The sequence below is a fragment of the Anopheles gambiae genome, chromosome 2 (genome assembly GCF_943734735.2).
Source record: "Anopheles gambiae chromosome 2, idAnoGambNW_F1_1, whole genome shotgun sequence".
In the NCBI taxonomy this organism is placed as follows: domain Eukaryota; kingdom Metazoa; phylum Arthropoda; class Insecta; order Diptera; family Culicidae; genus Anopheles; species Anopheles gambiae.
Genome location: NC_064601.1, coordinates 115,177,674 through 115,201,194, shown reverse-complemented (window position 1 = coordinate 115,201,194; position 23,521 = coordinate 115,177,674). Strand labels below are relative to the sequence as shown.

The 23,521-nt window shown below is 46.0% G+C and overlaps 1 protein-coding gene across 4 annotated transcripts in view; it reads right to left on the bottom strand.

Annotated features, from left to right (window-relative positions):
- The window catches only part of LOC1269772 (uncharacterized), a 139,529-nt gene that overhangs the window by 68,880 nt on the left and 47,128 nt on the right, over window positions 1-23,521 (bottom strand). The gene's annotated exons all lie outside the window — the stretch shown is intronic.

Sequence of the window (23,521 nt, the reverse complement as noted above, 5' to 3'; positions counted from 1 at the left end):
AGAGATCTCCACCCTGGGGCCATATGCTCAACGGTGAGGTCGCCTATTGCTTTGGGATCCACAACCGAGCAGCAACAATTCGGAGAGTTACGAAAGCAAATCGGGAGGATGCGATTGTCACAAAAGGTTATCGAGATGTACGTCTGTCGGTCATGGTGGATCATTAGCAAACACGCTACAGATGATCATCGCTGATACTCGCTGGCGTATTGGTTTAACGTTAAACTGTGCTGTTGCGAGCAGCAGGCAAGAAGAAATTCCAATTTTTGTAAGTAAATAATAAAACACGCCTGTTTATTACTTACACACATTTCCTTTTCTCAACGCAACTTTCAGGCCTTAGAAGACGTTGAACTCTAACACTAACACCTCAATATTTCACGTCCAATCGTTCCCCTCCGCTCCCCTACCCGCTGCCAAACCAACACAAACCTCCGCGTTTGCCAATTGCGTAACGATACACCGAAGATGATGGCCAACGCTTAACAATGTGCGCACGGTCGAGAGTTTCATCATCGACCACACGATCGGGGAGAGCCCCGATCTACCGAAGACGACGCTGCTGCTGCTGCTGCAGGCGAGGTGGTGCCAGCGCAGGTCGATGTGTACAGATCCATACCACACGCTCAGGCCTTCCTGTTTGGCTGGCTGGCAGCCGCTATTGGTGACGCGATCTCGACGATCTCGACATCTCCCGCGACTTCGCAATCCGATCCGTTACCGGAACCGAAGACCTCCAAATTGACGCCTTCGCGAGGGCGGTCGCCATCGCCGAGTGAGTCTGTGTTGCGATTCCCGGGGCCCAGCGCGTTTGTTATTGTTGCCTGAACAGATCAACAGAGGAAGCAACAAAAACCAAACTAACAGCAACGAACACTGAGACACTTCAAGTCCAGACTATTCATCTGCCTTTATGCGTGTATGTCGATGTATGTGTGTATGTGTTTTTAATGCTGCCCAACATTGCATTGTATTCAAATTGCCCTTACCATGATAACTTCCCCCCCAACTCGACAGTATACTCTTCACCTGGTCCTCTCCCCACGCGCAGAAAGCCAAACAAAAATGGCAATGGCCCTGGACGCAAATCGCTGCCTAGATCCGCGATCGCTCGGTCTCTCTCACTCTCTTTCGGTCTTTCTCTCTCGCTCTCTTCGTACACCAGGGGAAAACCGCATACGAACGCCATTTGGTGATTGATTAGCGGTAATTGAAACCAAAATTGAAACACACCGTCACTCTTCACGGTGAGTGACGCTGGGTTGAATGGTTGGCTAGAGCGGACCTATATTAACGAATGCCTCTCCATGCGGGTACGTGACCACACGTGCAAGCCGAGTGTGATGCATAGATGCGCCGATGATTGAGCAGCCGTTCATGATCGAAATCACGATCGTACGTACGGTGTTGTCCGCAGCACTAACGCATTCCGCCACGATCGGAGATGATGTTTGTAGGCGAAGGGGGGCACAAGTCCTCTGATCATCACTTCCAGTCCGTCTGCCGAGGCATGGTAAACAGCCGTGCTAGATCCGAATTTAAATATCCACCGACACCGACAGCAGACCACCGGAAATGGCGACTTTGCAAGAGAGGACACGAAGGACACAATCACAGCAGTCACAACAATGCCCAAAAACTACACCAAACTAAACACTTCCGGTCCAAGACCACAGACGCCTCGCTTCGGAAGCTCATCTCCATGTTGGTATCTGACTGGCTGAGCAAAGGAGAGGAGTGGGCACTTTTGTTTAATTTTCCGCATAACCCTTCATTTGCCATATACCCATTATGCGTGTAGCACAGGAGATTTGCAAGATGGACAGTGTAGCTTTGTCTGCAATGGTACTTTTTTATACAAAATAACACTCCACACCACGACCTCCACAGTGCATTCATCAAGCAATCGAGGATCAGCTGAGCCCCCACGTCTGTGCGTAGTAGTGGGCGAACGGGGCGGCGATGGATTGTTAAATTTTAAGTGAATTTAATGTTTCCTGATGTTGATGCCAAGTCAAGGTTTTTTCCATTGCTGTATGCGCACCCATTGGCTAGTTTGCATCATCAGCGTTAAGCATTGTGCAATTATTGCTGTGAAATGTAGCTGTTTGGTGTGTGTTTACAGTGCATTTACACAGATTGATGTCCTGAATGTGGAATGTTTTGAAATCGATTCCACTCTGACGATCATCATCATCTTCAGAGATGCTACAACAAAAATGGTTAATGAAGTATCAATGCATAAAGCTGTAGAGAGCTTTTTCGCAGTCCTATGTTTGAAATTTGTTAAAAGACCCCAAAACGCTTGTAAAATGTTCGTCGCTGTCCAATAGTATAGAGCTTTCTACAAAATTGATAATCTGCATTATTAGTGCTATCATCCTAATCTTGTAGGTCGTCCAGACGGGTTAAGACTGAATTTATTTGAAATTTGTTAAAAGACCCCAAAACGCTTGTAAAATGTTCGTCGCTGTCCAATAGTATAGAGCTTTCTACAAAATCGATAATCTGCATTATTAGTGCTATCATCCTAATCTTGTAGGTCGTCCAGACGGGTTAAGGCTGAAACCCTATGAAGTCACTACACAAGCGACCACAAGCAGTCAGATGTTCAACCATTACACTCTCAGCCAGGTCGCGATCTCAGACAGGTGAAATTAGTTTTCACTTTGCCTACGGCCATTTGCCAGCAATCATCACCGGCACCTGGTACTTTGCGGTCTAGCGATAACCTCGGGTGAACTATTCGACACCGCAATAGAAACACTTGCACTGATGGAACGATCTCGGTTCTAACATTCCAAGCGATCCTACCAGTGCGATCCAGTTAATAATCGAGTGACCGCAAATGATGTTTTGATCAGGCTGGCAGGCGAGTCCCCCCTTGCCCATTCTCACTTCTGTTGTCCTTTTCTACCTAGGTATAGTATTGTTGCACATCTCGCATTCTGTCAGCTTGAGACAGCGCGCGCCTCGGTGCGGTAATTGAGATGCAGAGTTCGGTTATTTCGCTCCTGCTACCCTGCATGTACGTCATTACCACCGCGAGTGGTGGCGGTGATTTATACCCCCAATGGAAAAGGTCACCGCAGGAAACTACAACAATCGCCCGAAGGATGCTTTGGCCTCACCGCGGGAGTGCAAGATTGCAAGTCGTGACTGCCGGGACTTGACCAATCAATCGTTCGCCGTCGATCGGCCGCCGATCGGTACCATTCTTTCACACCTCGACGACTTCATTAGAATGGAAGTTAGTTGGCGGAGTTGGAGAGGTACAAGTCGGCACAATAGATCGAATGGATTGAAGAGAACCTGTAGAGTGACCTTTAAAGGGTGATAATGAGTGTTCCCAGGATCAGATTACCATAACCTGCCAGTGTTGTGCTGAAGCTACAAACCGTACAAAACGTATTGTTCTTCGTGATGAATGTGACAAACTTCACTGATATTCAAATTTTGGGAAGACGATTCTTCAACTTGCAGAGGAGTCCTCCATTCTTACCTGAAATGATAATAAGAAAAAATAACTATTAGTATAATTTCACTATAAAGCATGTTTATTTGGGCAGCTGTCAAATATTTTATTGTAATGAATCATCGGCTAAATATTTATATATAATTTAAATCACTTGGATTTTTCGTACTGAATGTTGTTAACATCTCTCTCTCAGTTCATCTCCCTTCTCGTAGCTGTAACCTTACATCATTTTACGTAACTTAAATGAATGTAATGTTGTAACTATTACACTCTCCCCGTTCGGTGTGAACAAAATGCACTTCCTTTTGCAGTACATACCGACTTAATAAACCATTTTGCTTATGCGAGGAACGAACCCAATGTCGAGATAAAGTCATTAGTAATTCTCTAAAAACCTACCGGCTGTATCTTTCCCCTAATACCAAATGCACCCACTTTCTCTTCAGCTGCATTTAACACCTAATGAAACGTTCCCTTCCACCAACCAAACTCCCTACAGACGAGCCCAACACACCGTATTGTTGTTTTCCTCTCCCATCACCGTTTGAGGAAACATCAAGGTTGAACACTTCAACATAACGTGTCTTGTGAGCGCCAGACCCTAAACCTCCCGAACCTCCCGTAGACGGCCGTGATCGTGGGGCGTGAGCTCTTCCGCAAAAATGTTCAACGAAACCTTGCCACATAAAACCACAAAACAAAAAAAGAAGCGCAACAAAACAAAAGCCACTGAAAACGCTCCGCACGTGAACACAATCACGACCGGATGTGGACGTGAAGCACACGGATTCGTTTCCGGCTGCGGTGGGTAGTTGCTCTGAATTCCGCTATCGTCATCGAGCTATCGCTATTGTCTTTTCGATGCGCAATCTTTGCGCCTTCGTTGCGCAGAAGAAATGGAAAGAAAATCCCTTCATTTCTTTCGAACCGTGCGGACCGCAACGCCGTGCAGCGGTGCATGGGTTTTCTGTTGTTGTTGTTGTTGTTGTTGTTGTTGTTGTTGTTTTGTTTCACAAAGCACATAGACACGCATAATTAATGCACCGCCACACCGCGGTGGTTGATTGTAAAAGTCGAGCATGTACACATTAAAAATCATACGACCAAGCACGCACGAAATCTAAGTGTGCAACACACGCACAAACACACGGCACGAGTTAGGAGAGGCTAGTGTAGCAATTAAAAACGTACACACACACGCAGAGAGACACAGGTTCCTTTTTCGATTGCATTTGCGGACCAGCGTGTGCGTAGTGTGCAGTAAAAGTTGCATTAAACCGAGCCGTGAACGACGGAGTTTTCCAACCAACACACCATTACTGGCACCCCACCAACACAGTACACGTTTGCGAAGGATAATGATCACTAAACACGAGCCAATGGCCAGCCAAAGGGGTTGTAAAATCAGACAATCGAACGTTTTTCACTGCAAAACAAAGCGATCAAAGGGGAGGGGGGAGGTGAAAAACTAACCAACGCACAGGCGCGAATGACCGAACAAGGGCGGGCGGTGGCGGTTTCACAGATGGATTTCACGGAAGTGAGGAAATTGTTGTCGTTTTTTTTTTCTTTCGTACCACCTGAACCAAATACACCAAAGCCTCTGAAGGCACCAAAGCTCGTGTATTGGTAGGCAAGCTGAACCGTTGCTGCAATCGCTTTACACGTGCATAGAAGGGGCTAGGAGGCGCAAGCAAGGTCGCGTTAAGGGTGTTTTTTCGATTTCAGTGAGAGGTGCAACGAACAAGTTAAAAACATTGCAGAAAAGATGAATGGTGGTGGTGGTAGTGGACGTTAATCGGACTGTTGATCGACATGAGCGAGATTTGTGTGTTTGATTTAAACACTCTGAGTAAACATGACAAGTAATTTGAATTTTCAATGAGTTTACAGACTGAATCGTTTAAGGAAAAGGACCTAATAATTGAATATTAATTAAAGATGACGTGAAGAAATTTTCTCCTTTTTTAAGTCTTGGCATAACCAACCTACGAGCCCAATTTATTCTTTGATACTTCTGGTCGGTTTGGGAAGGATTCGAGCCACGGTCAACCTAGTCAGAAGTGTCAATACGTCTACCAATCAGACCACCAGCCTGTCACAGTTTGTGTCCGCTTACGACCACATAAGAACCATAAGACCTTTGCGTTTGTAACGCCAACCTCAATGCCATCGCTCCCGATGATGCGATTGTAACGAGCTGCTCTAGAAACTCGACAACAAAACCAAAACAATACCCTCATAATACCCGCCAACGCCGTCTTCACGGTTCGCCCCACGACTGAATGGAAGGAAATTGTAAATTTTTCCCACCTGTGTACCATTATGCCATCACTTCGCAACCTCGGGATTGCTTGAGCCGGGAGACTTTGGGGGACGGTTTCGGAACGACTTAAGGCAGCAGCATCATCCGTGCGCAACCGATTACGCCAGAAGAATGCTCCTTTTCTTACCTCAACCGGTCAAAAATAGAAAACCATTGCGCGATGACGCTGTAATCTTGACCGGCTATGATGTCAACGAATTGTCTCGTAAATTATTATTCTTGAACGTCTCTTTCCTGCTACGGTTTATGCACCGTTTTGCTGGAGAGGGTTGGTTGATTGCTACTTTCCCTTTCATTGAACGCTGTACCGACAAAGGGGAGCAACAAAACCTTGCCCAATGACATCACTTCAGGAAAAAAGGTCAACAGTGGAGCGTTGTTGTCACTACTACCAACAAACAGAGTCCCAATTATTTGCTAAATACACTATGTAAGTGGTGGTATTTCTCAGTTAAACAAGAAGTGGAAGCCCATTCAAGACTTTTTGGAACGCTGCTTCGCCTTTACGCTTCGGTAGTTTCGTTGCTTTCTTTACCATTTTTTTTAATTTCTATGCCCTCATCCACCTGTGGATGGCTCATACTCATTCTCAAACAACAACCCCAGACAACGCCGATTTCAAGATGACCACTTGAACACTCCCCCCTCCATTGGGCAAACCTTTTAATTACTGCCACCGGGCAGGCACCTCGAATTTTGAGTGACCTCTGGAGCAAAATTAACCTGCCATCGGCATCGTCCACTGATGGCGGTGACCTCAATTTTTACGCTCTCGTTCAAAATGTCTGACCAACTGCCTTACATATCACCTGCGAGGTTCTTTCATGGGTGTCATGCGTGTGGTTCAGCATGAGTTAACTAATCACCTGAAGCCGTTTTGACAACTTCTCGAGGTCTAGCGACGACTGCTATGACGAGTTCTACCAACTCCTGCTTTTCGATTATATCGCAAGGACATAAGCGTCCAAAATGTGCGTGACGGTTATAGTGAAGCAATACATTTAATGCGTTCGAACAATAGCCAAAAACACGCCTTAGACAACTACATCCTATCATGTTCTCTTCAAGATTGATAGTGCGTCTGATGTCTTGAGTAAACCAAATCGATTAAAAGTGACTCCATTCCATGGTGATACAAGAGGGCGATCTAGATGCAAAAGTTGGCAACAAACGCTCAACGCTCACCGAATGGAACCGCACGTACTCCGCAACCAGAATACTCTGAACCCTGACGACAGTGCTCCCCTTGACAGCGGACCGAACCGACGCCGTACGAATGACAGGGCCCTCGGTCGGAGCGCATTCCCTTTCACTTTTCAGCCACGCTGGTGGTTGTGGTGCTGCTGCTGCTGCTGCTGCTTCAGTTTCGTTTTCTCGGGCATCTGATGCGTTGCTGAATGAGCGTGTGCGACTGTGGTAGTGAGTGCGTAGTCGTCGGCTACTTGATCGCATTCGAAGCAGGCCCGGGTTTGTTACCAACACTACCTTCGATCGGCTTCACTCCAAGCGCGTGCAGTTCGTGCTCTCGAAAGTAAGTGAACGGGTTTTTCGCATTCGCCCTGCTGCCCTTTTGCATTCAGTGGATCACCGACTTCTACTGAGAGTACCTTGTACCGCAGCACACAATTAAACCCTCTCACAGAAACTATGACGCGCAGCGCGGCTGCGGGGTAGTTGTGCTCGGGCAAGTCTTCGAGACACCGGCACTGGTCACTCCCGGGAGGGAGTGAAAACGGTCCAAGAGCGTGTGCGAGCGCGCGCGCGCACCCGCGCGTCATGTTAATGTCAAACCCCAAAGTGTTGTCAATACAAACAAACAATCGAACAAGCCTCAAGACCTCGCACGCTCAATGAATCGTGCCACAAAATCGGTGCAAAAAAAAACACCCGTTCCGACCTCAAACAATAACGAATCACTCGAGCACACCAATCTGAGCTGAAAAACCTGCGCGGCACCCTTTCGTAGCTCGGTCCCGGCTTTGGCCTTTCCAAGTCTCAAGAATAACTACTTAATTGGGTGTTCTACCTCCACTCCAGTACACCCAAGAGCTCGCGCTGGCATAACCCGACATTGGTGCAGCAAGTTGTCGAAGGCGTACCACCGTCACACCTTCCCTACGCTTACCGTGAACCATGTCCAAATGCACTACACGGTCATCAAAAAGGTAGGCTCTGCATACCGTCGTCATGCCCCTTTGTAGTTGTCTTGGTTAGACTACTACCGCGTGCTCTATCGGTGTAGATCGGCAACCTCCATTGTGCTAGAACTCTGCTAGAACACTAAAGAGATGGCCAGAAGCTTGACTCAAGATCTGGATCCAGATTGTTCTGAAATGCATTCTTGTCCCGCTGTCCTCCTCCTGCCCATTTGGACCACATTCTTGCGACTGTTCAATTTATGCACATACATTGTCACCGATCGACTGATCGAAATGCAATATTTGAGGAATGTCTGCTGCCGATAAGCTGCTGACAGGACTGATGCAACTGATAGCTGCATATTGCGACCTGCCAATAGCATCCATTGAACCTCGTGTGTTGCGTGTGTGGCAACTTCTAGGACTTTGACGCTCCGAAGCAGCAATCATTCTGCTAACCACCCAATTAATCAAACTCAAACGACAGAAGCCGAACGTCGATGTCCTTGCCTGTCCACAAGGCACACACACACACACACATTGGGTGCACTTTTCGCGGTAAGGCTAGCAGCTTCATTATCCGATCCACCAAGTGGTTCCACCAAGAGTGGACAAATTAAAATTTTATTCATTAGTGTACAGCGTGCAGGCCGCCGACAGGGGGAACAGGTTTGGACATTCGTGTGGCCACATACCGGTGTGTCAACTGTTGGTAATTTTCGTTGATTAGCAGCAACGCACCAACGGTGAATAGTCACCATAAGGACGGGCACAGGAGGCCCTAGCAATGGAGAGCAGTTTCGAAATTTGAATGTCAAACTCGTTCCGCTGCAATTGCTGCCCGGCTGCTCTTATCTTGACTGGGTCAGATGGATGTCTGTCTGACATTAGACAGCTGACCTCCTATGACGACGTTGAACTATGCAACCGTGGATTGTAGGTTTGTGCCGACCTGCCTGCCTGCCTGGGACAGATATGTTGAGATGAGTTTGCTTTGTAGCACAGCCCGGAAATCGTTCGCATCATCTTCCTGTACATCGCGCGGAGAAACTAGTTTCTGCGGATTTCTGTGTAAACGTAAACAACCTGCTGCCTCCAGCAATTGGCCTAATCCCACCGAGTCGTCGAGTTCCAATTCCATTCGTTAATGTTACGGCATACATACGGAGGGTCGGTCGCTAAACATTTATGATAGCTGTTCATCTGTGGCATATTCACACCTGTCCGGTCGTGTTGGGGGTCGGTCGTTAACGAGGAAGCAACCCGCACAGCCTGCACAGAAAGGCCTAGACAACGAGCTGCACATGGTTGGCGGTGGCATGGAACCGAAATCCCCCATAACCTCCAACGAACAACCACAGTGTACGTAACAGAGCGGAAGGAAGAATCTAAAGTCCACTGCATTTGGCATTTAAAAAATGCCATATTTTGCCCCTCTCGACTGACCGGCTCGGCTATGGTTTGCCCAGTGGTCTAAAAACCCGTGTTGTGGAGCCGTTGGACGAAAGCGGGTGAGACGCTGGGAAATGGACGTTGAAAATTTCTGCTACTGCCCAACTGTTGCTGCTAGCTTTATGATCTTGGCGACGATGCTGCTGCTGACGATGGCGACGATGTTGGGTGATCGGATCGGTTTCGGACGACTCTGCAACTACAAGGCAGTACGGTAGAGCCACGAAAAACCCGTTTTAGTTCACCGCCGCTAGTTTCTGTTGTTGTCTTCCTGTTGTTGCAATAAATCGTTGAATAAATGCTACAGAGACACACAGAGGCCTGGTACGGTGGGGCGGAAAATAGTGAAGGAAACTGGTCCGTCCGGACCTGACGTTTCGCGAAACGTTCGGGAGGGAATGGATTGTAGATGGGGCACTGCGATAGGCTTTCTTCGGTTCGCCTTTTTTATGCACTGCGGTTGATGCAGTGTGCTTGGTAGTGTGTGTGTGTACAGGCAGTGAGTGTGTAGTAGTGTGCAGAAAAGCTGGATTGTTTATGCTGGGCTGCAGAAATGCATTTCACTTTCATTGCAAGGGGATCGTATGTTCCGAGGTCAGTTTTTCTCGCTCGTTACATGTTTTCGGTAGTGTTTACGCTGCGAAGATGGAGGATATTACTTAAGCGATTTTCATTGTAATCTTTTTGTTTCTTGATGCATACAAGCTCTTACAAATTGAAACATTTAACACTTTAACAACGTAATAAAATGAATATGAGTGATATAAGATGAAAAAAGCACAAAACTATTTTGACATTTTGCTTTTGATCACTCAGAACTAGTTTGATCTCACCGTTTGATCTTTGGCTGAACTTTCTGGAAAGTGAGAATCATTCACAAGCTGATTGGTAACAACAAATTTAGCATAAAACTGCGAGGATTCTCACATTATCATACGGATCGCTTTTGGATCTCCACGGTGAAACGAACATCTTGAACTATCGCCAAAAGAAACAAAACTTGTTCGTGTCTTAAGCTGACATTCGACATTTACGTGGTCAACCTTATGTTTTGAACTCTTCTTTTCTTTCTCCTGCATACAACGCCAACAACTCTAATCATCTCAGAATAAAATTAAAACAACTGGTATCATTTTCGATACATTTTGTCTCTTCATTCCTTCTTCTTTTCGCATTACATTTGGTAGTGAGACCCACTAGCCGAAACCTGTTGCTGGGACACCTTTCAAAATCTACTCACGCTACGCCGTAGACCTGCGAACAAACCCCGTGGAGGTAATCCATTTGTATCGACACCATTCGTTGAATCGACCGTGTTCGGGGGTGAACTCATTTCACCCAACCGTCGATCGCACAATTTGGCATAAATTTCCAAAGATGGAAATCGCACAAAATTTTCGCAAACTAACCCCCATTGCGTAATGTCGTTTTGTCGTGCAGCAGACAGGAGAAAGAGGTCGCAAGGTTGCACGGTGGTGTGGAATTTGAATTTGAATGTGAAATTCCTTCACATTCGGCACGGCATTAATTGGAGCAATTTGTCGAACGAAAACAGCGCTGCTGTGGGCTGTGGTTGATGAAAGGGGGATAACTGTCAATGTCACAAAATAAGAAAAAGGAATATTTTCGTGATAAGCACAGCAGTACCAGCTCTTAACCATGAAGCATTCATTCACGGTAACCTCAACCGGCCCTACGGCATATGCCTGTTTGTGCGGCGAATCAAGGGACTCATGTATTCCATGGTCAACTCGTTGTGTTGTATTCGCATTTTACTCAAAATTTCACCTCTACTTCTCTCTCTCTCTCTCTCTCTCTCTTTCTCTTTTTCCCTTTGGAGACTACCTGCTCCACACTACCTCAAAATCCTCTGATGGTGGTAACGAGGGCAAAAGCACCGACGTAAGTTTCCCTCCACCCGGCGCAACCCCAAACAAGACACGCGTGGAGAAGTGAAAAGCCACCGGCACACACTGTTCACTTCACTCACGCTGTCTACCTTCGCTACAACCACTACTTTCACGGTTCTGGCAACCGAAATACACACGCAAAAAAAGCACGCAGTACAAAGTCCCTCACCCACCGCCTTCGCGTATATATGTAACAGCCCAACACTGGTTTCGATCGAAGTAGGCAAAAAAAAATCCACGAATTGCGCACACCGCGACGTCGCGTTATGTGAATACAAATTGGCTACTCTTGCGCACTGCGCCGACTGTGTCTGCGTGTTCGTTCCTGCTGCCCAAAGCTCTATAGCAACCATTCGCACGCGCGCGCGCACACGGGAAGCATTTTCTCCTTCAGCCAACATGATCGTGATCAGGGGTAGGTAGCGCTCCCTGCGTCAGTCCAAGGCTTTCGAGGAGTGACTTTGTTGACCAAAAGCCTCCATGACCCAACCTCCAGACTCCTTCCTCAGGGCCCAAATCCCAACGACCACACCACAGCCGTATGCAAATGAAATTCGGTAATAATCGGAGCCCCAAGACCAACGACCAGCAGCAGCAACGAAGGAACCCCAAAACAGATAAAACTAAAACAAAAGGAAACGGTCAGCGGGAGATTGTGCATGGGCCACCAGGCCGCCAGACCGCCTACAACATACGGCCATACTCTCTCGCCCCATACATTTGCATACCGGCCGACCGCCAACTAGCCGGGTAGTGAAATCATAAGAAATTGTATCATATCGAATCGAATCGAAGTAACGAAAAAAAAAACTGAACCAAAACGAAATTGAACAGGCGAAAAGAGCAAGCCAGAAGGAAAGGGGTGCACAAGTGAAACAAAACCAGTACCACTGCACTGTTGGCATAGACTTGTTTTCTCCCTGTTTTGTGGTGCCGCCACCACCACCACACTACCACTACTTACTTCTTGTGCTATTACCACCATATGCTAGTGGTTTCTAGTCGATTTTCGCCACTGACTGGTTTGGATCGTTATGCTGTGGTAGGTTCAAACCAACCGCATACGAAACCGAACACGAATGCGGGCGTAATTTGCGAAAGCCCGATAAAATTGCGCACAATTTTTGCATCCCCATCACACGTGAAATGATCGAGAGCGATGATATAATTCATCAATTTGAGATCCTCACCAACGTGATGACGCTTTGTGGAATGTATTGTGTTCTATTCTAGCAAAATCATTGCGGTATCCATTAGTAAATGGAGCTAATTTGTCTTTCTGACATTCCAATTTACTTTTGGACTCGATTTGGTACCGAAAAGAATATCCACCAAGTAACTTCCAATGAACCTAGCTGTCAGAACTTCGGAGAGTATTAAAATTATCCTCCTACTGAATATCCCCGTTCAAGAATTGATTCTTCCCAGATGAATTGAATTCACCAATGATTCATGTTTACACGTAACAGCTAATTGGAGATGATCCTGCCCAATATGGGAGGCAATCCCGATCGTAAGGCGTACCTGGAACCTATTTCCCGGGAAGTTCTCACCGGGACGTCCAGAAGGTGTTGTTGGTGCCTCATCCGATAGTACCGTTAGGTTCACGTCCAACACTCTACGTTCGTTTCAAGTTCACGTTTACTCACCCAATCGATCCGCCTACGATTGGGTGCCATAACCGGCCACCTACGTACGTACAACTCCCAGCTGTACCATCCAACGTTTCGCAAACGTCACCGAACCGCCACCGGATGAACGAACTGTGTTGGAGCCATTTTTGGAGAAAACAAAACTGGTCCTCGTCGACTAGATCCGTCTCCCAGTACGTACCATCTGGACGTACCTGAGTAGTTCTTCCGTGGTGTGGTTGTGTGGTGGTGTGTATTGCAAAATACGTACTTCCCTCACATTCGACAAGGTCATTTACATCGAGGCATCCAGCTCCTACGCAAAATGCAAACAAATCTGCGTTTCTGCGCCGTTGGACAACTGTTCAAACTTACTCACGTATCCTCGTAACTGATCGGGTTAAGATTTTGGAATTGACTTCCGAATAGAATGAGATTAATGACAGTCATTGTGCAAAACATGTCTATCGCTCAAAACATTCTTCATTCCACGATTGGATCTATCAACAGCTATAAATCATCTTCTAAACAGTGCTTTAAACTATACAAAGAAATCTAATCCTGAATCAATGTTACCATATGAGGCTTATGACAAATTCAACTTGCACATTGTACAGGTTTCATCCACAACCTTCCCGTTCCATAAAGCATCCCTTTGGTAACCTTCTCCTTCCACCTCGATTCGCCAGACTTGCCAAAGAGCTTAAAATTCTGCCGAAACACCCACTCGTCGTAAAAGAAAAAAGCACCGGGGTAGTATCGTGCATCTTAAACCCTCCGTAAACCATTCGTACCACCGCAAACCTGTCGACAGCACGGCAAATGCCGAATCTCCTTTAAAACAAAGCCTCCACCTCGCCCAGGGAGATTGTTCTGCGGTGATACAGAATTATATGCCGCTGCCGACGCGCTACAGGAGACGTGCCGTGCGAAGCGATGAAGTATGACCAGGCCCCAAGATCAATGATTCAGACATTCTGGACATCCGGTTGGTTTCCTTTGGGCCCGCCATCCTCTGGGAGATATATGTGCTGGTGAAATAAAGCAGATTTTAACGATCCTACACAGGAGGATCACATTTTTTTGTCAACTTTCATCGTTTCTCGTAAAGGTTGCAGAGGTCTCGCAATCGGATCATGTCTGGGAGAAGAGGTTGTTGGTTCTTAATTTTATTTATGGTCCATGAATGGTTGTACGAGTGCGCTGGGTTTTAGTGCTTTTCTCACTCATTAGAGTCTCGTAACGTTGGCCACGCTCGCTTAAAGGTAATACCACCAGCTGATACAGTTCCAGAGTGTTACTTTAACCTTAACCCTTCTACCAGGCAGATCGGATGTTTTGTGCTGTTACTGTTATATCTCGATCTAGGTGTGAAATCAAACTAATCCTTGACCAAGTTAAAGGGCGTCTAGCAAAGCTATAAACCATGGCAATAAAATTAAAGGGCATTCTTTACGATCGATAAACGAATGCTGATAAAAATGACGACAGTTAACCTCCACATTCAATTAAGCTTCTAAGTTTAATAGTCAACGGAGAGAATGAACAACTTTACAGTTACCTTTGTACGTTTTCTTCCTAGAAGACTCGATCAGGTTCGTCGCTTGTTCAAGTCTTTCGTTGATTAAGTAATGGGAAGGTAAAACCAAATCCCAAAAAAAGACACACGTAGTTGAATTAAATTGAATATTACTTTAGTTAAATGAAAGCGTATTAAAATTACACCCATCGCAAGGAAACAAGCCTGGTTACGAGAAACCATTCTAACGATCGTTAAATAAATTGCCCGAAAGAAGAAAAAACGTTCATTGTGCCCGTTTTTTTCTTTTTCCGGCACAACATTTGCATCGTTAATCCCCAGTAAACGCGTCCTGAAATGCTTCTACCTTGTCATATTTTCGACAGTTTTTACCTCCAATGCCTTTTACCTTGAACCCGGACCAAAGTTCTTCCTTTTGTCAGGAAACGCGCACACACACACAAACACTCATTGCAGCAATTTTCTTGTGTAATAAACGTCAAAAACGTTCAAGCAAACAATTGGCAGTGAAAACAGTTGCCCCACCGCTTAGTCCTGAACCCTGCGGTTAGTTTGCATTGGCGAGGAGCGAACCCAGCCCCTGAAATAAATCATTCGCCGTCCCGGGGGCATGGAAGTTTTTAAACGACCTCCAAAAAATTAGACTCGCTTCCATACTTTTTCTTTGCGTCAAATTGCACACACACACACACGCAACAACCCGCCGCAGTGGTGGCACATCAGCCAGGACAACCTGCTAAGCCCCCAAAACGCCAAACCGACCGGAGATCAGCTGAAGAGAGATCCTCCGTCACACCCGTTCCGTGCCGAAATGAGCCCTCATAAATCAAACGGGAAACAAATTTGAGGTTTTCTACGCAATCATTACAGACCTTGCGATAAAAGGTTTCTCGAGGCTCTCGAGGATGTGTTGCTGGCTGCACGTTTTCTGTGTTTGTAGGCTACAAGCGAGGCTGCCGTGGGGTCCGTAATTTGGGCTGCGATCGTTGCACCTGGATGTGGTAAATTAGACAATCCTCTAAGTGAGGAGCAAGTCGAAAACAGACAAACGGATTTAGCTGTAAGTAACATAATCACAGCCTGAAAAGAGGAAATTATCACGAACGAATCAATCCTCCGGCCAGCCTTATCACCTTAACGAATCGTGTGATCGGGCCAGGTCTTCCCCAGAAGCTAACCACAAACTAAGAGAAAAGAAATCGAGGGCTTGTGCAAATGAAGATCGTAAATTTAATTTGATCTTCTTCGCCTTCTGCTGCTGCATCGAAAAATCGCAAACACCAACACTCAGCGGCATTCTGTTTTCATCTCCACCGTATAGAGTGCTTCAAATTTTGCCCTTCCTTTCTATGCCCCCCGAAGTTTGGTTGATAAAATTAAGGCCGCCTCGATTTGGGGAAGCTGGTGGGAGATGTTTAATTGACCGTTAACGATAAACATCTTTATTACTCTGTTTCATTTCACACTTTGGACCTTTGCACACACTGCGGCAACGAGCCGAGCCATTATTTTGCGGTGGAATTTACCAGCCCCAAAGAGAAAATGACATGCTTGCAAACCCTCGGGAATGCACCTCCTCTAATGCGACTAAAATTCCGCTCAAAATAAAACAAATGCATCTTTTTCGTTTCTATTTGAATGTAGATTGCGTGTCCGTTCGAACGCCAAACACAAAGGTCGATCTGTGTTTGCAAAGAAAGTTGCTGTAGCATAGAAAAGGTGCAAGGGAAAAGCACGCGAAAGAAAGCATGCCCCGTTCCTTCGCGGCCCATTCGGAACCGTGCGGGGCTACAGCAACTACAACCCGATCGATAAGTTTTGCTTCCCTCTCCAACACAAAACCACCGTTCAATGCAAGTGAAAGTGTTGGTACACTCGGTCGATTGTATTTTGAACCCGAGAGCGAGTGCCGGGGTTTTTGCTGGTTAAACGCCATTCAAAACCGCAGAGCGTTGCGCAGAGGTTTCCTGTACGTCCTTGTCCAAGGTAAAGAGGTATTTTGCATTATCTTTTCTCACTTCAGTTCCCCATTCCTCTCTCTGTAGGTTCCATCACAAACGAAACGTCACGACGAAGACGAATCACTATCGCGCACAAATGCATTCTTCTGTCACAATCACCGTGCTTCAATTGCTCTGTTCAATGACAGAACTCAAGTGCTTGTTGTGCAGTTCGGTTGACCCAGGCTGACCACCATTGCCTTCACCATTGATCTTGTCCGTAGTGTATCTCCATTTTAATTAGCTTTTTATGCACACTTTTTGATAAACTTTACGTCCTCCACTTCACGGTACAGGTACACTATACACATCGTAATGTCGCTTCATGATGGCTTCATGCACCATCAAAGCTTTTCGGTGTGCCGGACGACACTTGCCAAAAACTGTTGCTCCATGGCCCGGGTGCGTAAGCGCGAATCTTCGCCAGTTGGCGTCAAGGACGCTGCCATTTCCATTACGATTATCACCTTTACTGCAGTTTGACAATCCACTTGGACGGCGATGTTTGGAGGCCACAGGATACCACCACAAGACACAGTGCTGTGAGGTGTTAATCGTGAAGCAGCAGGGTGGGATTGCTTTTTTATAAACTCCGACGGCCTATTACTTTGGTGGTGGACGTCCGTTTTGGGCGGTGTAAAGAAGGAGAGAGGTGTGGAGAAGTTATGTGTGCTGCACTTATCAATGCCAACCACTTTGGTTGGGAGTTGGTTTCAGGTGCCGTGGCTATCGTCATCATCAGCATCATCATCATCGTGATTATTATCATTGTGTGACGGGTACAAAAAGGTGCTAATTTTTGGTTTATCTACTCTCCACTGCTACACTAACGGTGCAGCCTATTTCACAACACGGAGTTCATAATTCGAAACGAAAGTGAGTTTTGGACGAACGTTCATGCTAGACACGAGCCATAGACACACACAGTCAGGAAGCGCTTTTTTATTTGCTTCTTGTGCTAGCTACTGCACGAATGAATGAAGCAAACGCTGCAGGGTAACATAACATCCGCTGCAGGCGAACATAAAGCAACGAATGAAAGATGAAGCGCCCATAGAAAAGCGCCCATGGAGAAGCGCCGAGCCCAAGAATAACAGGTACTACTACTCTATCGCTCTAAACCCTTCTTTCCCAGTGTGTGTGTCTCTCGCAAAAGGTTCCCATTTACATCCCGTTACTCCACGCGCGAGCACAACGATAAAAAAACGGGGAATCGACTTGCCATTTTCCCTCTTCTGCCACACAGCCCAACAGAGGGAAAGAGTGGGTTCGTCGCTTGTTGGACGATCTTTCGGTTTTTGCTTTGCTCGCTCGCTGGGCGCTGCTGCGCCTCGCCATCGAAAACGAAACGCGAGTCTCCGATGAAATGGAAACGCCTGAAATTGTTCCGACAATTGAAATCGAAAGTTGACAGATTCATCGCCATTCGTCGCCGAGACTGATTGCGGTCTCGGCGGGAATGACCTCGATTCTTCATTCACGGTGAATTGCGACGTTGTGTGTGGGGGGGGGCTGCGTTTGAGTGCGCTGGCCGAGAAAGTGTACTTGCGTGCTTAAGGGCGAGATTAACGATTTGATTGCCATGACAATTGTCACCGCTTCACTTTCTGCCAGCCTGCCTGCCTGCCTGCTTGCCAAAGAGTGACAAACAAAGGGTGTCACTGCAATTACTGCGCTCCACTAATGATGATCATCAAGCCCTGTGTAAGCGTTGGGGATGTAAATAGCATGAGCTGTTAAGCTGTGTATGATTGAGTCATCAATTGTTACATTTCCTGCCACGATCAAACGGCCACACAAAATGAAACAAATATTTTATCCATTCCCTTTCGTCACGTACATCAAGTGTTAATGTGAAGAAAATGCATCCTTTGAATAATTGCATTTGACGAAGAACACGAACCGAATTGCAACAACAAACAAACAAAACTCGTTGAAGACATTTTTTTAGATGAAATGACAAGAATTTATTCAACATTCAGCAAGCAGAATGTCAAAGATTATGGGCAAAGTGCAACGCAACCATGAACTTATGTCAATAGAACGATGGCACCAAAGCACATACAACGTCAATTAGGAATGAAAAATCCTCTTCTAAATGCTTGTACCATTTAAATGTGTGCTTTTGTTCCTTGGCCACGTACCATTTCCACGAAATACATATGGTTGAAGTGTGTAAGGGGCATTGAGGAATCTTTTAATTTGGAACATATTTTTAAAAGTGCTCTAAAGTGACAGAAGTCAAAATAAACAATTTCAACCATTTAACAAACGTTTCTGATTAATCGATGGAAGCATTTTTCACCGCAATTCCAACAGACGGCAACGCCCTTTTACAGTAAAATAAAGCTTCTTAATGACAAATGTATTGTCATGAGCTTCTCTTCTGAGTACTCGGCGTTTGGCAGTACTTCGACAATGTAAGTCTCAGGTTCGTCGCTTGCTCGTTCCTTTTAATACCACTGCAATAGGTTTAGCCTTTTCCTGCCCCACGAATCTGCACAGTGGTTTCTAATCATGCACCAAAAGCTATCAAGAACACGTCCACTAATTTCTACCACTGCCAAAATTGCCCGTTTGACCACACATTTTCAAATTCTTGCGGTTTCTTCTTGCCACTAACAACACACTTCACTCGTACACACTTTATCTCGCTTAAGTTCTGCCCTGGGTCGTGGCTCATTATTTATTCTAACCGTCCTAAAGTGCACTCGGCAACTGATGCCGCTGCCGAGAAAACAAACAACACTCCACAAAAAAACACACACAAACACGATCAAAGAACGCACTGGAAAAGTTGCACTGATGTATCTGCCGTCATCGTCTGACATTTCAAATGCAGAATACAAAAAAACCGTACCGTGTAAAAAGCAGAACGGATTCACATCCATTAAGTAAAAGTTTGGTCAGCACCGAACAAGCAAAAAGGTATGCTGTGTGCCGGAACAGGTATATTTGGCACTCTCCACAAGTATTGTGTGCGAATGCCACAACCGTCGTGATCCTACCGTATCGGGCAGCTTCAATGCCACCACATTAGCGTCGATAGAACCGCAGCCTGTGTCTGATGATAAACAATCGTTCCGACGAATAAAAAAAAGAAGACACATATAGCCAACCACATCCGTCCACAGACGTGGAAAGACCAAACGCGAGAGTGCGTGGAAGGTGGGTTACTTAAGACTTTTCGTGTCTGTCAGGACGGGCACATTCTCCCAACCGGTGCAAGAAGGAGGATGGGATTTTCTGCCCAGACAGCGAACCTCAACACGATAGCGAAGGGGCGCTCTCTCTCTCTCTGTGATCGGTTCTGCCCCAGTCCATTCCAGCTCGGTTTAATCGTCACCTGTGTGTCCGAGGCGGGTTCGATTAATATATGCCTCCCCTTACAGTTTTTACCAGCCACCGCACCATTTCCCTTGAGACCTCAAAACAAAATCTGGATATCCTTGACGCAACCAAACAGGTCGCCGAGCGTGTGTGTATGTGGTGTCCGGTGTTGTATCGACCCGGTACCGAAAACTGGTACCGCGGGCGAAGGAATGGACCGTAGCTTGTAGGTTGTGCAAAAAATGTATATTGACCACAACCAAAAACCACAAGCAGTCAGCCGACAATCGCACGGAAATTCGTCTACACTCTCCACACCCCGTATCACGGTTGATCAAACCCACATTGCTTCAAGACTCCGATATTAGGGGAGATTAATCCGCCGAAGTTTGTGGCGATGGACGAAAACTGTAACTGCCCTTTTGGTCTAAACCACATTCCACCAGTTCTAAACAAAATGGTAATATCAAGAAGTTAGAAGGGATGAGTACAAACGACAGCGACGATGCAGATTTGATTCGCCCTTTGTTTAGTGTCTTGATCCAACCGACCGATAAAGTGACGGGGCGATCTTACGGGGTGGGGAAGGGGATAGAGTTTGATACGCACGCCGGGTGCTTTTATTATGCAGATTACATACGAAAATCGAAACTTGTCAAACCTGCTCGGAGGCAGCGGAGGCTGATGATAATATCACCAAGGTACCACGCCGGGGCGCTAAAAACCTTCCAACCAGTCTTAAAACGGTATTGGGAAGGTAGGCAGCTCAGATCGTTAATATTCACGGGGTTAGTAAAGGAGTCTTCTTCTCTCCTTTCGAATCCAAGAAACCGAAGGTGCCGGGTTATGAAACAAGGCAAAAGGCTCATCTTAACCCGCTTGTAAGTCGATTAGAAGAAGCATAAAATGTTAAACTCGCTTCTCAGTCACAACTCACATCCTGGTTTTGCTGAAGCTGAAGTGGTAAATTCTTCCATCTCACCATTGAATTACTTATCATATCTTGTAGAGTTGGAAACATTTTAACCTCACATACAATTGCTTAAGCTAATACTACCAACACCTTCAACATTTCTGCAAGAAAGCGCACCATTCATTTATCATCTCGCCCTTCGCGACTGAAAACTCGCGATTTCAATTTCGCAGGCTGTCCACCAGTAGACCTTGTATTATTTCATAACACTTTCATTCAACACGTTCGGGAGCGTGCGGAGGCCACCGGAATGAGACAAGCTGCGAAATACAACCATTAACAGTTGACACTGAGGCAGTTGTGACGATGACGACGACGCACCTCTTCTTAAATATCCAAAGCATTTGTAATATTCTTCAATCTGCAGAGTTTTTCATGATTTTTAAATCTCACTTTGCCAAATGCAGTAGCTGAATGCAACTGCTGGATGGTTTAGTCTGGTGTGATACCGGTACGGTGGCGCTCAATCTAGGTTGTCTTTTTTGTTGTTGCTACTATTCCTCCTCCACCTTACAGATTACATCTTGCTGTTTTCTTCCCCCTCCGGTTGTTTGCATTCCCATTCCCACCCTTAGCGCATTGTGTTTATGCACTGAGCGAGGTGTTATTTTATGTTTTTCCATCCATAATTTGAACGCTTGATTAAATCATCTCGACCGTCGCGGAATGGACGAGAAGAAGAAAAAAAGATCGTCCAAAAGTGAAACTGAGAGTGAAAAATTAAACACACAAACACAGACAGGCAAAAGCCCCAAAGGGAAAAGCATAAACACACCGACAGACATCAGCAGCAGACCTTTAATGGGGGGCGGGAGAGCCCGTTAAATATTGTCATACATAACAACTGACTTTCGGAGACACACGGCGGCGGCAAAAGAAACGCCGCCTTGTAGAGACTGTTAAAAAAAGGCCAAAAAACCACTGCTCAAAATTCAAAATGATAACACTGCACACCGCTTCCACTGTTGAACCCTCCTCCTCCTTATGCATCCCCACCCCATGACACTGCTGTTTGTGACAGTTCTTCTCACGGCGTGTTGCGTGATCGAGCGCGCGGCAGGGTTGAGAGATGCTGCAACAATCGCTCGAATTCGCACATTCGGTTGCAGGTTGCTGCAAAAACAGGCACACACAAACAAAAATCCAATTCGGAAACAGGGTCGAAAAATGCACTTTTCACAGCTCACACATATTTATCGTGCCACAAATCTGTGTCAACCCAAAGGCGACATATTCTCACGTTCAACCAGTTTTGTAACACACTTCTCGTTGAATGTCAATTTTGCCCTTTTTTTGGAAACGATTTTTTAACCTTTCCTTAATTTGCATTCGGCGGCGTTTAAAATATTAAGATCATCCCATTTTTTCACCCCTCAACCTTTTTTTTAAACTAATGAATTTTCAGCGAGCCATATTTTGTAACGCTAATCGCTGCCTTACGTCAGATGTGAAGTAGAAAAACGGCACAAAAACGCTGTTCACTCAATCCAAGCCCGATTAAATTACGCACAAAAATGAATTTCTTTTTCGAACACTCGCTTGCGATACACTCGAAAGCCACCTTCCATTGCACGTGAAGGTGATCGAGATTGAAGACTGAGCTCGCAACCGTACCGTACGGTTTCAGGTACACCCTGAGTACATTGCTTCCGAAAAAATGATCACACACACACACCTCAACTGCACCGAGCGAAGGTCGTTCCATCTCTTCCGGTTTTTTTTTGTGGGAGGTGGTGGAAGCTTAATTTCTCTCGACACCATCGATAGCCGAAGCCGCTGGGTCGATAGACGGCGTGAGAAACAATTCGATTCGTGGTGTTACGTGCGTGCTTTTAAGGGAGAAAAGTGACTCCCAAAAAATGAAGACAACAGTGAGGCAACACACGCACACACCTCTCCTCGTCCAAAGAAAACGCTCAGCTCTTTGCCAAATTAATAGACAACACCCTTGGTCCGATGGGTGAAGCGAACGAAGGAAATCAATTCTCTCTGAGCAGACCCGAACTCGAGACAGCACAAAAAAAAAGCAAACGATCGGTTGCGTTGTGGTTTTTTTGGAGGGTCTCATTATTTTATTTTCCTCCGTTAAGGGGTTTCGTGCTTTTTTAGAAAGTTTAGCGCCCTCGCGTTCATACCCAAAAAAAACACACAAATCGAACGTGATAACATGCGGCACACACTGAGTGCTGCCTCCAATTGAACTGCTTCGGTACCCTCCACTCGCACAGGATCGTAACGGCTTTCTCGTACGTTTGACGATCATGCGAATAATTCAAAGCAAAGGCAAAACAAAACCGCACGTTAAAGTGTGCATAAACCCAATTAGGAGGACTTTGGTGAATTAGAAAATAGAAAATGCAATGTCAACTAAACGGACGCACGCAAACCACACACAAAAACTAACACATGCACTGGAATTACGAATAATTGAAAGGTTCCTCTCCAGCGAAGCGTTGAAATCTCTTCCCCCTTAGTTTTCGTACAAATAAAATTGCACACAATTGGAACCACGCACGGGAGGGTGATCTTGTATTTGCCATCGCGCGAGGTCGCTCGAAAAAGAGGTTTTCTCGCGTGGCAAACGGAAACCAAAGCTTTGCTGCCTGCTTGAGCTTTGCACATCTTCAGGAAAAATGCAGGCGGAAAAGCATGGCAGGCACTGTGGTGTGCCTTGCCGTCCGCACCATATATCGAGCGTACCATTTCTCCCATTTTCCTCCCTTACACACACACACACACATAC